The following is a 17553-nucleotide window of genomic DNA, read 5'->3' on the forward strand; positions in this document are numbered from 1 at the left end:
ACTTTACCTCGAGAAAAGTTTAAAAGTTTCATGAGACATTTAAATACGAAATGAAGTTGATATTTGAAAGAAAGAAAAAAAACGAATTCTACATTATTGTTTACTAGCGACCCGCCCTCGCTTCGCTTCGGAAACTGTAATTTATTATTGATTTCTCCACTATTTAATGGATGTTACTATACATATAAACCTTCCTCTTCAATCACTCTATCTATTAAAAAAAAACCGCATCAAAATCCGTTGCGTAGTTTTAAAGATTTAAGCATACATAGGAATATACGGACAGAGAAAGCGACTTTGTTTTAATAATTTATTGTACCGAAATACATATAATATATAAATTAATTACTTTAAAACGAGCGTATAGTTTACATATCGACGCTTGAAAGTCAAACGTGACTAAGCGACAATGCGTGAACTTTACAGTAGACTAAGTTAAAGTTGAAATACCTGAAAACAAAATTTATTTTAACGAATCTAGCTTTAGTAGAATCTAGCTAGTAGCTGTAGGATTGAAATAATTTTAATAGACCTAGAAATATATTTTTATTGCGCATCGAATATGGTTATTGAAAATCATTTATGTACAAAGCAGTTATTGTCGCTTGGTCACGTTTGCCTTTCAAGCGTCAATATGTTTCTTTTAATCCGAATGGATGGATAGAACCCACCTAATGAGAAGAGGTATCCGCTGAGCTCTATGAGAACGAGTTCAAACAATAACAGGTCATAATGCTTACAGAATACCGTTCATTTTGAAGACAGACGGTACGCAGCAAATATAATCTTAAGAAAGTTGATGAACCTAGTGGTTTTAGGTAATAAGGATATTCTGCGTCGGCGGCGCGTTTTGCTGTAGTTAAACAAACGCTGTAATGTCGACTTTAGTGTAACAATTAAGATTAAGTAAACGAAGACCAAAAACCGACGAAAATTCTTAATTATATCCTTATCGTTGTGGATCCCAAGGATCTTAGTGGATGTCATAAACGTTAGCAAGGATGTTCCGCAGTTGCCACTGCGTAAAATGTCAGCTAGAATTAATGAGAAACCCGTTTCTACTTAAGTAGGTAAACACTATTGTATTATTTGTAGCGTCACCATTGCCTTTACGAGTCAAAGGTATTATGAAAATACTGCTTTGTTCTGATATCGAGAAAATCTTCGTATGGTTATATTTAGAGATGTTATTATCTTACAAAGAAAGTGCTGTACATCAGATCCGACCCACTCATTCCCTGTGGATCATTACGTTCAACGTAAGAGGATACTTGCTAACACATTTCTAAGAACAATGTCATTTGTGTGTTGTTCTTCATAAATATTTTTATTATTATCTTTACTGGTGGTAGGACTTCTTGTGAGTCCGCACGGGTAGCTACGACCACCTTGTCTATTTCAGCCATGAAGCAGTAATGCGTTTCGGTTTGGAGGGTGGAGCAGCCGTTGTAACTATACTGAGACCTTAGAACTTATATCTCAAGATGCGTGGCGCATTTACGTTGTAGATGTCTATGGGCTCCAGTAACCACTTAACACCAGTTGGGCTGTAAGCTGGTCCACCCATCTAAGCAATAAAAAAGGCATAAACTCAAAATTTAATGGTAATTAGTTTAGCTTGAAAAATAACTTTGAAACACGAAGTCGAAATTTCGATTTTATTAGACTCGTTGCAGATTCAAAAATAAAACCGAAAATTCAATATTAATAGATTCTCAAAATTGCTTTTTACTTGCCTCTTGCGATGCTGTGACCGGTTATAAGTGTGCACACCCGTTTGTCGAATGGTAATGGTACATTTAAAAAAAATGATGCCTGGTGTAAGAAGTGAAACTTCTTTTGTATTTTTGTGTGTAGTATTGTGGTTTTCTTCATTTTTCAAACTTAAGTCAAATTTATCTTGTAATAGGGAATGCTGTGTATCAGAGAAACGATCTCTTCACTTCACCATTTGTATATGTTTTAAATTATATATAAAAAAGCCTTCAGTAAAAATAAAATATAAGATAGTTAATATATTACTGCCATTTAAAGGAGCAATGAGAAAATAATAACAAGCCATCTAGTGGCCGACGCCCCTAAACAGAACGTGTATAAGAGAAACGGTCTAGCACGCTTTCTCCCTCTCTCCAAGTCGAGTGGTTCGCGAGACGCTTTATCTATTTTCTCACTCTCGCTCGTCCTAAATTGTATCTTTTCTCTCTAGCCGTAACGAATCTGTCGCGAATTAAATTTTAATCTCAACGCGCCGAAATATGTATCAGTTCAAAAACCTCCCCTGATTATCAGCAACAACTTAATATGGCATGGAAACGGCACAGCCAGCCTGGATCTCCTGGTGCTCTTTTGGGACCCGACGTGGATCCTCTTCTAAAATTTTGACCGTTACTGCTCCCCGACAGCGCGTGACCTCTCATTTCGGTGCGCAGTGCCGCAACCTCTAACTCTAACCTACTCATCTGCTTATTCATCTCTTCGCCCGCTGTTCTCGATGTTCCTGCTACCGCTTTTTCCGATCCGGCTGAAATTTTTCCAGCTCTGCTGTACTCGATGATTTTGTCCGCCATGACTGCCAGGTTTTCCAATGTCTGGTTTTCGCACACAGCTATAAGCTCGAGCTGATGACGGCATCCTGGACATCCACAACCGGATAAAACTGTGGACATGATACGAACGTATAAGCCCGCAATGTAAATTTGCGTCGGTACTGGTTTAATGCAACTACCGCCATGTTGCCTGTTTCTATTACAGCCGTGCGTTTCAATTTGGAAGGCAGCCCTTACACAGTTGAAACTTCGATCTCATTGTCTTAAGTTGGATGGTATAACGCCATCATATCTTTGAGCTCCGATAAAAAAATCAAGCAAACACACAAACCTACCAAAAACTATTTTTACATTTCAAAGAAAATAATGGATATATAAAAAACAAAAACTCAGTATTCGTTTTCCAATTATCTGTAAATACCTTAAATATTATTGGAACGTCTCAGTAGAAACGCTTTTGCTACGAATCTAATTGATTTCAAAATCACTAACCTTTTTCTTGAGCGAAATTCACTTTTATCTGCAATAAATATTTAGGGTTATTTTTTGTGTTTAGGTTAAGTAATTGATTTTTGAGACAATTAGACTAACAAGTGTTCAATTTTAAATAAAGTTAATTTTCTGATTGTGATATTGTTAGAAGTGGAGTATCTGATTAGTTTGCTACCGAAGAAGGTAAGGTGAAATGCACGCTGGCAGACATCTAAATCGTTTTTTTTTTAATGATTGAAGGTTTCCTCCTGGTGGCCCAGGGGCCTTTTCAGTTTCACCAGGACAGGTGGGCAAAGGCTCAGCCAGGAGGGGTGGGATTAGCTAACAGCTGCCCGAGCGCCTCCGAAGGAGACCTAAAAACTCGAGAGCAGCTGCTTCGCGAATGAATCTACTACCGGATCGGAATCGAGAGCCGCTGAGAAGATTTGGCGAAAAACTCAGCAGGCTTATGCATGGGCTAGGTCCCTAAATCTTATAGTAACGCCATTGAGCTGTATAATGACGAATACCAATTACTTCAACTCCTTAAATGATCAATCATTAAAGAAAGCAGTATATTCTCCGTATAGTATTTTTCTTTAGTCTGGGTGTTTATTATGTATATATGTATAGTTATATATTCAAGCATATATAAGTATGTATGTCAATCTCTGGTACTAATAACACAGGAATTCCTTATTTGGGGCCAGAAGAACTTATTTTATTTTACTTTATTAAAACTACTTTTACGGATTTGTAACTAATCATATTATTTCATGCCTTTCGAATACGTAAAATAGCTGCGACGACAGTCGTTTTATTAAAGATAATTTGCCGAAAATGAAAGCAACCCCAGATCGAAAGAATTTGTGCCAAAAAAAAATATTCTTAAACAAACAAAATCGTGAACAAAAATTAGTTAAAGAACAAAAAGTTAAGCCTCCTGAAGCAATTTGCCGTATTTAATTGAGTCTCCAGTTCGGAATCCAGATTACGAATTACTTATTTTACTGTTGAACTATGTTATATTATTACTTTGGACAACAAATGGAATTGATGAAGTAAGTGCTGTAGTTCTACAACCTACAATTGCTTTAGCTGCTTTTTTTTCTGAATTTGTATTATCTCTTATAAAAGTAATCTTATGATTTTTTCTTCACGTGGGTCCTTCGGCCAAAATTTTATTCGAAGTGCCAAAAGTTATCAAGCATACAGCTTTTTTGGGTACTAATGATAGCCTTATTGTGAGCATATACCTGCTACCATTTTATTTCGCACTCGAAACATCAAAACAACAAAGTATGGTGTGATTGGTATAGGTTTCATACTTCAGTGGATTGGTATAGTAAATTGACATTTCTTCTTTTCTTTTTGATATGACATGACATTTATTAGACATTCATATTAATACTGCAACAATTATTGCTATTTTACTTCTTAAATTTGAATTACAAAGTATGTTTTCATTAGGTATTCTTTTTATTTTTATTATTGTATTTCATCTTCGAGCCGATGAATTGCCAATGTTATGTACGCCATTATTATCACATGCATCAGGCCATAAATTAAATAGCTTAAGTTAATTTCAATATTAAATGATTGTGATATGGCAGTACTTTTTTTAAATAAATAAGTAAATATTTGTTTTCATTATTACTGATTTACTTTTTAGATTATAATATTATAATTATTTTTGTAGCTACAACTATAAAAATGTAAGATTATAATACCCTCAAAGCATTTGTTGAGTTTGTATACTCTATCAGTATATACTATGATCATTGCACTTTTCCCTCCATTTTTGCTGTCAAAACCCCTCTAATGATTTTATTTGTGTCTCATTATAGTAAAGTTTAATAAATTCTACAAATTAAAAAAGTTATTATTTAAAATACGACACAAAGTGGGTGAACAAACAGTATTATAAATATTATATTCAGCATAAGTACAGCCCGATGCGTTGCTAAAGTTCGTTCAAATAGGAACATGAAACAGAACAAAACTTAGGAACCAATTAAGGAAGCACGTTTAAAATTATGTAATCAGTTAAGAACTGCTGAATGAGCACAGTTTGTTTGGCGCCAAGGTGTCTACGATGGCTCAACTTTATTCTCCAGAGTGGAGGAGAACGGGGGAGCTCAGTATTTAGTCCATTCCAGGATATTTGGTCCAGTAGGGTATCGCAATAGATTTCGCTGCTACAATGAAGTTCGAGAAATTTTCGCTTAAGTAAGATTTCGTCCAGGATGAATCACGCAAGGTTTTATGTAATATTTCGCTAATTACGGTCATTCGGTGTACTGCAATAAACTTCTGTCCCAAAGCAGTATCTTACGTCTGTCATCATCGTGTTTGTAGCTTTGACCTTCGAGTAAGTTTTTACTCAAGCTTTCTAAAAACGTCGTCATTGTCGAGAAATTTTTTATCTGATTATAGCGAACATGTGATTAGTGATTCGGCTTTAACAAATTTTCCTATTTCATACATTGGTAATAGTCACAGCGAGTAATGCAGGGATTCTCAAAGCCTTTAAGCTTACACGCAAACCTCTAAGTTCTAAGCACTAAGCGAATACTTATGTAGAAATCCCGCAACGACTCCCTCGGGAAATATGAAGCATACGAGTATAGCAGTGCATTTAGTTAAATTGAAAACCCTGTAGAGGCTGCCTGTCTTGACATAATGTAAACTTTAATCTTTCAGAAATCTGACTTAGTAATATGGGTACATACTGCGTTATTTATAGAGATTTTTTTCGTAGGAATTTAGAAAAAAAAACTCTAAATTTATTCTTACTAGTGGTCCCGCAGTAGTCGGAATTCGGCTATAATTAATTAAAATTATAAATTTGAACATTGTTAAGGTTCTATTGTCAAAGATTACTATACTTCTTTATTCATAGATTTCGCCAAGACTACACTTTAGATAACAAACAATATTTAATCTATTCTCAATTTGACCACAGACTAAGAAAAGTTTGACAACAAACAAATAGTATGCATGCGTATGCGTGTGTGTCAAATAAATGGTAGTATGTGTAATGTTTTTTATTTATTGATTTAATGAATTTTTATGCATAATTTAAAAAAATATTAACATTCTCACTCCTTCTCTATATTCTCTATAAGTGAGGGAAATGTCATACTCCTTTCCCCGCGCAATTTTCATAAAAAGGGATACAAAGTTTTTGCTTCACGTATTAATATATAGATTAGCCAATTTAAGGCATTTGTGAAGTAGTCATGAACCTTTGGTCAGGTTCAAAGGACGAAGCTATCGATCACATTTGAGACTTCGATCTCATGTCTTAAGGTAGAATTTATATTGGCAGGTCTATGGGCTCCGGTAACCATTTAAAGTAGGCCGTGAGGTCATCTTCGCATTTAAACCATTAAGGGAGCAAGGTAGGGTGGTAATAAAATCTAAATGCCACGTAGGGATAATGAGGCGTGTTAGTGTGTGAATAATGTATTATCAATACAAATCCTTGACTGCGTGCTTGACGACCTGATAGATAGTGTAATTGATCTTGGTTCGTAGGTTGGTGGAATGCACTAACAGAGGTTTTTTGTGAGAAAAATGTTTATTACCTATAGTGACGTCGGATGACAGAAACTTTAGTGGTTAGGAAGCGCGCGGCGTTCGTTGGTTTGGTAACAACACTGACTTCGTTCGCCTCAGGTCACCGGTCCGAGGCCCCTCACCTCTCGTTGAACCCCGCACACTCCCTCTTACAAATCTTGTTAATTTAAAACTAAGCTAAAACTTTTGTTACACCATACAAACAAAAATACACCTAATATACCAATCATAGCTCCAAATTTATATTTAACGCATCGCTAACAGATAGATAGCATTACAGTTATTTACAGCTTTACAGTGGTAGCTAGCACTCCCACGATACGATCACAAGACAAAACTAAACAAGAACTTTACAATCTCGCGTAATCTTAGTGTTATTTCGAAGTGTTGCTGGAACGGACACTATCGCCGAAGTTTTTAGCTTAGTTTCAAAACTCCGCAAGTATTGTCAGATAACGGAACTGGTCCCTTGTTATTTTTTCATCCTTGTAAAAGAAATCAGTGTGTCATTTCCGATTACCCTTAATATTTTTTTGTATGTAAGAGCTTTTTTTTTTATTGCTTAGATGGGTGGACGAGCTCACAGCCCACCTGATGTTAAGTGGTTACTGGAGCCCATAGACATCTACAACGTAAATACGCCACCCACCTTGAGATATAAGTTCTAAGGTCTCAAGCATAGTTACAACGGCTGCCCCACCCTTCAAAGCGAAACGCATCACTGCTTCACGGCAGAAATAGGCAGGGTGGTGGTACCTATCCATGCGGACTCCCAAGAGGTCCTACCACCAGTGATTACGCAAATTATAATTTTGCGGGTTTGATTTTTATTACACGATGTTATTCTTTCACCGTGGAAATCAATCGTGAATATTTGTTAAGAGCGTATTTCATTAGCAAAATTGGTACCCGCCTGAGATTCTAACACCGGTGCGTCGCTCAACACGAATGCACCGGACATCTAATGCTTTAGGACACGACGACTTCTGACGACACCTGCATTCCAATATATTATCCAACGTATAAAAATATATCATAATTATTCACAAATTTCGTCTCAGTATACGTTCAGGCTTAGATTGTGCGGTGTCAAAAATTAAAAAAACTGTTAGATTAAAACCGACGGCATCTAATAAATAAAATTAAATGGCGCAATTGATGGCATACTCACAACTCGAAGAACCTGGCTGTTTTACAAACGCTCAAACCGGTCAGACCCCGGACTGCTTATCTTATAAACAGTCATGCTTATCCTCGTCCTTAATTAATTTCACAAATATTACCTATACAACAGAGGGATTTCAGTACGGTAGCCAGGAACCCCACTTTTGCTAACAAAAAAAACAAAGATTATTTACGCTAAGCCATTTCCCCTAAATTGACAAACCGACGTAAAATCGTATCCCGTCATAACGATGTTCTATAAGGAAAAATAAAAACGTTTATCTCCAAAGCAAATTTCTCCATTTTGCTTCCAATTATAATGAGAGAGGAAAGCATAAACACACCCTAATCCTTTTTCCAATTTATTCCCCTTATGAACTGTTTTATGAAGTCGCGGTGATGGCTGTGTAAAATTAACCTCATAAAATGTCATTTCGTTAGTGAGTTTCGGTGTACAAAGACTCATTTTCTAGTTTTGTCAGAATTATTCATTTTTTTGGTCTGGAGAAAAATGCGGCTTTTTGCCTACGCAGAACGCTAAATAAAGACATATCAGAGAGAGGAGAATACTCTCTGCTATGTCCCACCATCTACTTCTGTAGGGGGTGCACTTGGAAAAGCCGAACACTGCTCGCCACGACTCCAGAACCGCGTGGTTACGATATTTGGAAGCGAGAGGTCAAAGACGATATGTGTTACAAGGGCACGACGCGACCCCTCCCATACAAGGCAGACCGCGATCACCTGCTCTATCACGACTAACGTTATTTCTAGGCAGAAATAGACACTACTTTGATACCCCAAGCAATTTCCAAATCCCCAACTACCCCTGCATTTGATGCCAATAAATAGAGGATGAGATATGAACCGTCGAGCCCAATCAATTTTGGCCACTAGCCTTACAAAACAATGTTATTATAAAAAAATTCTTTGTTAAATCGCCATCGTGATACCACGTTATTGATGACATAGCGTTTATCTCATAATTTTAGCAGCGTTTTTCCGCACGTTTCCCACGGTTATTGGTTCCTATGATTAATGGGCTGTGGTAAGCCCATGGCTTAACATTGTATTAAATCAAGAGGGTACTTTTGCTATCGAAAGCCATTAGAAGCACTTGACGTGAAAAAGATACCCCTCATTGATACTTACCATGTCAAACATAGTTAAGTCCCTTCCGAATGTCCATAAACGATTTGATCGATGTGGTAATAGCGGATTTCCAAACTGCCGGGTCTAAAGGATAAGACTCCCATTACACTCGTATTGAGTAATGAGAGAGTACCGCGGTAGTCAGGTACCACCGATTTTTCTAAGTGATTACTTACCTTTGTCGCTCAATGAATAACATAAGTCACGTAAAAAAAATCTACCGATCGTTTTTATTTCTATCTTATACCTTTAAACGAGCAATTCTTGTATATTAATATATACCTATATAATCTGATTCTCGGAACGGCTCCAACGATTTTCATAAAATTTAGTATACAGGGGATTTTGGGGGCGATAAATCGATCTAGCTACGATTTATTTTCAGAAAATGTTGTTTTATTCGTGTTTTCAATAATCAACTCTTCCCGACATCTATTGGCAAACAATAATACTATTTATCTTAATTGAGGGCAACTAACCGCTTTAAAGACACAACAAGATGGCGTTATAAAAAAAACCGAGCAAAGTTCGGTCATCATCCAGTACTTATTTATGGCTGCATGGTGTCGGCTTTGAACAGTACCAACCACCTGTTTCTGGGGGTGTCGTAAAAGGCAACAATGGGATTCACCAAAGAATGGACATCAGCGTTATCTGAATATTAAACCAATGTACTGCGATCGCCAACCTCCGCTTACAGGTACTAGGACATATTGTAAGCCTTCACGGATATGTGCATACAAGACCTCGCGGGAGATCGCCAATGCGGTGGACCGACCAAATTAATCTTACAATGGGAAGTCCCCTAAATGAGTACAGTCTGATGTCCTCGAGCAGGGGAAGATGGCGGGACATCGTGTGACGTTTACTGGTGGTAGGGCCTCTTGTGAGTCCGCGCGGGTAGGTACTACCACCCTGCCTATTTCTGCCGTAAAGCAGTAATGCGTTTCAGTTTGAAGGGTGGGGCAGCCGTTGTAACTATACTTGAGACCTTAGAACTTATATCTCAAGGTGGGTGGCGCATTTACGTCGTAGATGTCTATGGGCTCCAGTAACCACTTCACACCAGGTGGACTGTGAGCTCGTCCACCCATCTGAGCAATAAAAAAAAAGACTAACAGCATTTTTTTAATCATTTTATAAGCTTATCGTGAGTATCTGCCATGAACTGTTATACTAGTAGATGACGCGTAGCAACTGTTCATACATTGCGTGTTACACATAAAATATTAGTAAAACGAACATTTCAGAATGTGATTTAATTTATAAACTAAAGAATGATTGACAACTATTCTTTTTCTGGATAGATATTATACTTTGTACAATTTTATTTTTACTAGAGGACCCACAGTAGTCGAAATTCGACTATAATTAATTGGAATTGTAAGTTTGTACACTATTATGATTGTGTTTTATACTTCTATAATCACAAATTTCGCCAAGACTACACTATAAAAATATTAACAAAGACAACAATATTCTATTCTCAATTTGACACCGACGTCAAGAACAAAAGTTTTTCAATAAATAGTATGCATGCGTGTGTGCGTCAATACATGGTATGTAGTGTGTGTAATGTTTTCTTTATTGATTTAATGTATCTTTTATGCATTATTTAAAAAAATATTAGCATTGTGCACTTCTTCTCTATATTCTCTATAAGTGTGGAAAATTTCATACTCCGCCATCCGCGCAATTTTCGTAAGAAGGGATACAAAGTTTTTGCTTCACGTATTAATATATAGATTATTTACACAAATGGAAAACAAACAGATGGCGACACTGTTTATTTTATTAGTTGAAATTTTCCACACTTATAGAGAATATAGAGAAGAAGTGCACAATGCTAATATTTTTTTAAAATAATGCATAAAAGATACATTAAATCAATAAGAAAACATTACACACACTACATACCATGTATTTGACGCACACACGCATGCATACTATTTATTGAAAAACTTTTGTTCTTGACGTCGGTTGTCAAATTGAGAATAGAATATTGTTTGTCTTTGTTAATATTTTTTATAGTGTAGTCTTGGCGAAATTTGTGATTATAGAAGTATAAAACACAATCATAATAGTGTACAAACTTACAATTCCAATTAATTATAGTCGAATTTCGACTACTGTGGGTCCTCTAGTAAAAATAAAATTGTACAAAGTATAATATCTATCCAGAAAAAGAATAGTTGTCAATCATTCTTTAGTTTATAAATTAAATCACATTCTGAAATGTTCGTTTTACTAATATTTTATGTGTAACACGCAATGTATGAACAGTTGCTACGCGTCATCTACTAGTATAACAGTTCATGGCAGATACTCACGATAAGCTTATAAAATGATTAAAAAAATGCTGTTAGTCTTTTTTTTTATTGCTCAGATGGGTGGACGAGCTCACAGCCCACCTGGTGTTAAGTGGTTACTGGAGCCCATAGACATCTAGAACGTAAATGCGCCACCCACCTTGAGATATAAGTTCTAAGGTCTCAAGTATAGTTACAACGGCTGCCCAACCTTCAAACCGAAACGCATCACTGCTTCACGGCAGAAATAGGCAGGGCGGTGGTACCTACCCGCGCGGACTCACAAGCGGTCCTACCACTTAAATCTTACCATATTGTTAATTGTGCTCAATGTAACACAAATGAAATCGACTGACGCGTAATGTTATTGCTAACGTCGGGACCGGCAGGTTAACGGTAAAAAAAAAGGTTCACTTCTATAATCATGAACCAAATAGACATGGTATAATACCGACCAGTCTAGACTCATAATTAGCTTCACTAAATTATTTTTTATTTCGCAGATTTTCATTTTACTTTTTCATTATTGAAATCATATGGGAATGCGTGGATTTATTTTTAATTATACTTATTTATCAGTATGAAGCATTAAAAAAGTCGTGATTAATTAATATGAAAAAATACTTGCTCAATCTAAAAGAAGCGACTTCTTCGTTATGCAACACTAACTTAACGATTTTCAAATAAAAAAACATCATCAATAAAACAAGCACATACATTTTCCACATGCAACCTTCGTTTAAACTTTTAATCCGCAAAAAGCTAACTTTCGCATCGAAATCCCGAACAAATGGAGCCCGAGCTTTTCATTTAATAATAACGAAGCTTACACAGGCTTTGTAAACACAAACGAATCGGATGTGTAGTTAGAAATCGAATATCAATTTAAATACATCCTAAAATTGAATTAACTTAAATCGTAATATATTATTGAGCCAGGAAGCTCGTTCGTAACCCCGCCCTATCTGGATTCGAGTTCTACACGGCTCCATCCTCACCACGCTTCTGTTCAATTTGTACATTAATTACCATGATCTGGTCACCGCCGACTGAACTAGCCCTATTGGTTGACACTGCTATTGTCTACCACGGTAATCCTTCATGCGAACGTAGAGTTTATAGGACAACAATACCACAAGTGGCACATCGATGCTCGTGTGCTCTTTCAAAAGGGAAGTTTGGCACGAATCTCTAGATTTTACTGGTGGTAGGACCTCTAGTGAGTCCGCATGGGTAGGTACCACCGCCCTGCCTATTTTTGCCGTGAAGCAGTAATGCGTTTCGGTTTGAAGAGTGGGAGAGCCGTTGTAACTATACTGAGACTTTAGAACGTATATGTCAAGGTGGGTGGCGCATTTACGTTGTAAATGTCTATGGGCTCCAGTAAACACTTAACACCAGATGGGCTGTGAGCTCGTTCAGCCATCTAAGCAATAAAAATAAAAAATTGCTAAGCCGAGGTAGCCCGAAACATGTCTGTCGGATCCCCCGGATTCACTCTGGGTGCTTTAGGCCTCTCAAGCACCGGTCACCATCCTCGTCCATTAAGATGAAGAGTTCTACGAGCAACTAACCAATAGACACATCCCACTAAGTTTCTCGCCGGATCTTTCAGCGGGTCACGATTCCGATCCGGTGGCAAACTCTGCGAGCACTGTTCTTGTTAGGGCTGGTCTTAGCAAATTCTCTCAGGTTGAGCCCGTGAGCTCACCTACCCATCCAGTGTTGCTGGAATACCTCTTAGGCTACCAGCCAATATAGGGAAAAGTTCAAGCAATAATCTCTGGTAAGTCGCGAATTGTAAAAACATCTATCGCAAAAATACATTCGTAAACAACACTTGCAATTGAAAATACTACTCAGACTAAACAGACACAGCATTTTAAAAAGAAAACGGAGACTATAAAGTTTTACTATATTAAACAGAATACACACTACCTAGGTTCTTATGTCTAAGCGCTTTAAGCACAATTTCGCTTAACAACGTGCGGCTAGGTGTAAGCTTAGACACTGAATATTTATGTGTTTTGCGGGAACTTCACCGACGGTTCCAGAGAGAACGGGACGCGTTTATCATAGTCGTGGAGATTAAAGCCAGCCGAGGCAAATACGTTTCGCACTATATGTAATAATAACTTACGCTCCTAAAGTCATTAATACACGTATTTAATCTTAAGAGTTATAATAAACGAATGGTCGGTTCGTTCGTTTGTCGCCTATTTCGTATTGTTTAGATGGGTGGATGAGCTCATAGCCTTCCTGGTGTTAAGTGGTTACTGGAGCCCATAGACATTACAACGTAACTGCGCCACGCATCTTGAGATATAAGTTCTAAGGTCTCGAGTATAGTTACAACGGCTGCCCTACCATTCAAACCGAACGCATTACTGTTTCACGGCAGAAATAGGCAGGGTGTGGTACCTACCCGCGCGGACTCACAAGAGGTCCTACCACCAGTAACTACGCAAATTATAATTTTGCGGGTTGATTTTTATTACACGATGCTATTCCTTCATGGGGAAGTAAATCGTAAACATTTGTTAAGTACGTATTTCATTTGAAAAATTGGTACCCGCTGGGATTTCAATACCGATGCATCGCTCAATACGAATGCACCAGACGTCTTTATCATTTAGGCCACGACGACATCACGATTTTATGACGACGACGATTACTTCAGACATTTCGAAACCTTCACAGTTTTCGTGATCACGGACTACCACATAGTTTTAATTTTGTCTAAGACTCCCGAAAACCAAAGAATAAACTGGCATTGAAAGATTCCCTTTGAAATGCTGAGAAAATAATAATTTTTCGCAAGTATTTTCATTTCAAATTTAGGGAAAGAAGTAAAAAAGACATCTAAGAACGCGCTTAGGGGTAACCACGGAATATTTCCTTAGAATTTCAGATGCGAGCTCAAACGGCTTTGAGATGTCTGTCAATTATGTAACATTATTTTCAGCAAACAAACCCAAGCAACCTACTGTGTATATGCAAAAAACGACTTCAAAGAATTACATCGTTCAAACAAAAACACGTACATAAATTAACCAAGCAATGATTTCATTATAGCTTAAGAGCTTAGGCATCTCTTCATAACGCACCTGAGTCTAAATAATGACGAATTATTCAAAATCGCGTCGCGCGGGTAAAGATGCTTTGATGAACGAGAGACCCTTTTTGACTTAATATTGAATTATCCTTCTGAGGGGCAAATTTAGATATATACTGTTACTTAATTAATATCATTTCGTCATTACTTTATAATATACACATAGGTTCGAAAAATCAATGGCATTAAGCCAAAAAGTGGAAATATCTATTCTATCTAGAATTCGGGTGAATATTTTACTAGAATACGAGATACCAACATTTCTTCATCGACATGAACGATACCGACACAATGATTTAGTGATATCACATTAATTGATATTATTAATCGCTCGCTGAAGCTACAGAAAGAAACTTTGCCGATCTAGTTCGACGCCACTGCACAGTCCGACGACATTCAGCCCATAGTGCGAAAGAGAAGGCTGACCTTTCGAGATAAATCAAACTCTTCGCCTCGTACTCGACTATCGATGACGAGAAGCTACGCCACCGAACATGTCCTGGTGTGAAGCTCCCTGTCAGAGGTCCGCTCACACAGTGTGCGATCAGGTAGGACGGAACTAGGACGTCGGTCTATATGTCAAGTGTACCATATAGCATCCCGCAGTGGTTTTCAAAAGACGTGCCCGTGAGTTGTGTATTGTATGCCATATTCCTCTCTTATAGCACTAACAGGATTCCGTCTCATGGAAGACTGCCAATGTCCACCTTACCCCCAAGATGGGTGACCGCCGACCGGTCGTACCCCTCGAATCACAGGCCTATCGCGATACCTTTTGTACTTTGATGAATAATAATAAATAGAGTATCTTGAGGCACGTCAGCTGATCAGTGACCGACAGTACGGTTTCCGTCACGGTCGCTCAGCTGGCTATCTTGTATATCTTACTCAAAGGCAAGTTGAAACATAGGAGAGCAAGGGCGAACCTCTCGCTGTAAGCCTTGATATTGCGAAGGTCTTCGACAGGGTTTGGCATAGGGCACTTCTGTCAAAGTTGCCAGCTTACGGAATGTTCGAAGGACTCTGCAAATGGATCGCTAGCTTTTTGCATGGACATTTTGCATTACAGTCATCATTACATTTGCGGCTTTAATATTATGATTATTAACGCTACTGGCGTGCCACAAGGCTTGCTGCTCTCCCACGCTTTTTATTCTGTCATGTCATGCATTGCTACATGGATGACGACATGAGGGATACCCGATGTATCGGCACAGTCTTTCTGGGAGCTTTGTGCTGGAGGACCATCAAAAGTGGAGAACTGTCTGAGGCGGGTCTCTGAGTGGGGCAAAATTAATTTGAATGGGCAAAAAAAAACTGTAATTCCAACTCCTTTGATCTCACATTCATATGAGGTCGGTGGTAGTGTAGATAATCTATAGATGTGGTAGTCACTCGATAAAATATGAACCGTGGACTCTTTCCCGTAGGAATTAAAATAACAAACATGAACACATCCAGCTCCTAGTCTATTCACAGAGAGCATTATGACAAAGTTGTTCGCCTAATAGAATTATTTCTTACGTGTGTACGACGTGCTTCATATTTAATATTCATTTTGAATTCGTGTAACTTCAAAGAGATTCGTGCAAAATATTATTTCATATGTCATAATAAAATACTTTTCTGTAAGTTTGTTCTTCCATGGAAGATTTTCGTTACAGTCACGTCAAAGTACGATAGATGGCGCCCTAGTAGCTTCCGTAACAGATTTCGCCATTGCAATATCCCCTACGACCAGTTAAAATGCAAATTTATCAATATTGCTGACTTAATTTTACTATACGACGTTGTTCCTTCATCGTGAAACGTGTTTGAATACGTGTTAGGTAAAATTGGGACATCCAGAATACGCACTAACCAGTCTGGTCATAGATACTGTTGCATAAAAACTTTACTTTTTTTCTTCAACTTTTTAATTATTTTGAATTTGTAAGACGTATATTATTTGAAAAACTTCTTTCGATTTTGCGCCATTTTACATATTTTTTCGTGTTCATTATCAAATTACAATATGGAATGGGGTGTTAAAGAAAAAATATTGCAGTGATCGCCTTGCCCAAAGTCGGTATGGAGCCGTCGGTCATATTCCAGACACTTCAAAAGCTTGGTATCAGCCGTGTGTTCGTACATCGTACTATCAACAGATACAACAACACTTCGTCTGTCGAAGACCAGAAAAGATCGGGGCGGCCACATGCTGTTAGAACTACAAAGGTTTTTTTTTATTGCCTACATGGGTGGACGATCTCACAGCCCACCTGGTGTTAAGTGGTTACTGGAGCCCATAGACATCCACGACACAAATGCGCCACCCACCCTGAGATACCAGTTCTAAGGTCTCAAGTATAGTTACAACGGCTGCCCCACCCTTCAAACCGAAACGCATTACTGCTTCACGGCAGAAACAGGCAGGGTGGTGGTACCTACCCGCGCGAACTCACAAGAGGTATCACCAGTAATTACGCAAATTAAAATTTTTCGGGTTTGATTTTTATTGCACGATGTTATTCCTTCACCGTGGAAGTCAATCGTGAACATTTCTTGAGTACGTATTTCATTAGAAAAATTGGTACCCGCCTGCGGGATTCGAACACCGGTGCATCGCTCAATAGGAATGTACCGGACGTCTTATCCTTTAGGCCACGACGACTTATGCTGTTAGAGCCAGAATTCGTCGAAACCCATTAGGAAGCAAAAATCTTATCGCGAGAAATGAAGATTCCCGCCAGGACTCTGTCGCGTATTAAAACAAGACCTGAAACTTTAATAAATATTTAGTTATAAATTTTAATAAAATTACGTTACTTCATAAAAAAATATCGTTTTCATTTGTAACAAACTTATGGCCGGACTAGGTAGAGCATCCGGCGTCACTCGATATGAACAGCTGTTTTATTTATTTTAATAAAGTCACGAATTCGTTAACGCGCTTAAGCGACGGGATTTTTAAATAGCCAAAAAATGTACTATCCCACACTCACTCTCTTTCTACTTTCATATCATCTATTTACTCTATCTGTTACATAAATCTAGCCGTTTTACTACCGTAAATGTCTAAAGCAATGAACTAGTTCACACAATATTCAATTACCATATACATATGATTCGTTGTTCGCTATTGTTAGGTAATTTCGCTAGGAAAAGTATTATCATACGGACTTGATGAAATTCTGATTTTTTTACTTACTTTTCCTTACATAAGAACCGACTT

At 37.7% G+C, this 17553-nt stretch overlaps 1 protein-coding gene across 2 annotated transcripts in view; it reads left to right on the top strand.

Annotated features, from left to right (window-relative positions):
* Window positions 1-17553, top strand: part of LOC114239593 (dopamine D2-like receptor) — a 164847-nt gene that overhangs the window by 97350 nt on the left and 49944 nt on the right. The gene's annotated exons all lie outside the window — the stretch shown is intronic.

Source organism: Bombyx mandarina, chromosome 18, assembly GCF_030267445.1.
Source record: "Bombyx mandarina strain Sakado chromosome 18, ASM3026744v2".
NCBI classification, from domain to species: Eukaryota; Metazoa; Arthropoda; class Insecta; order Lepidoptera; family Bombycidae; genus Bombyx; species Bombyx mandarina.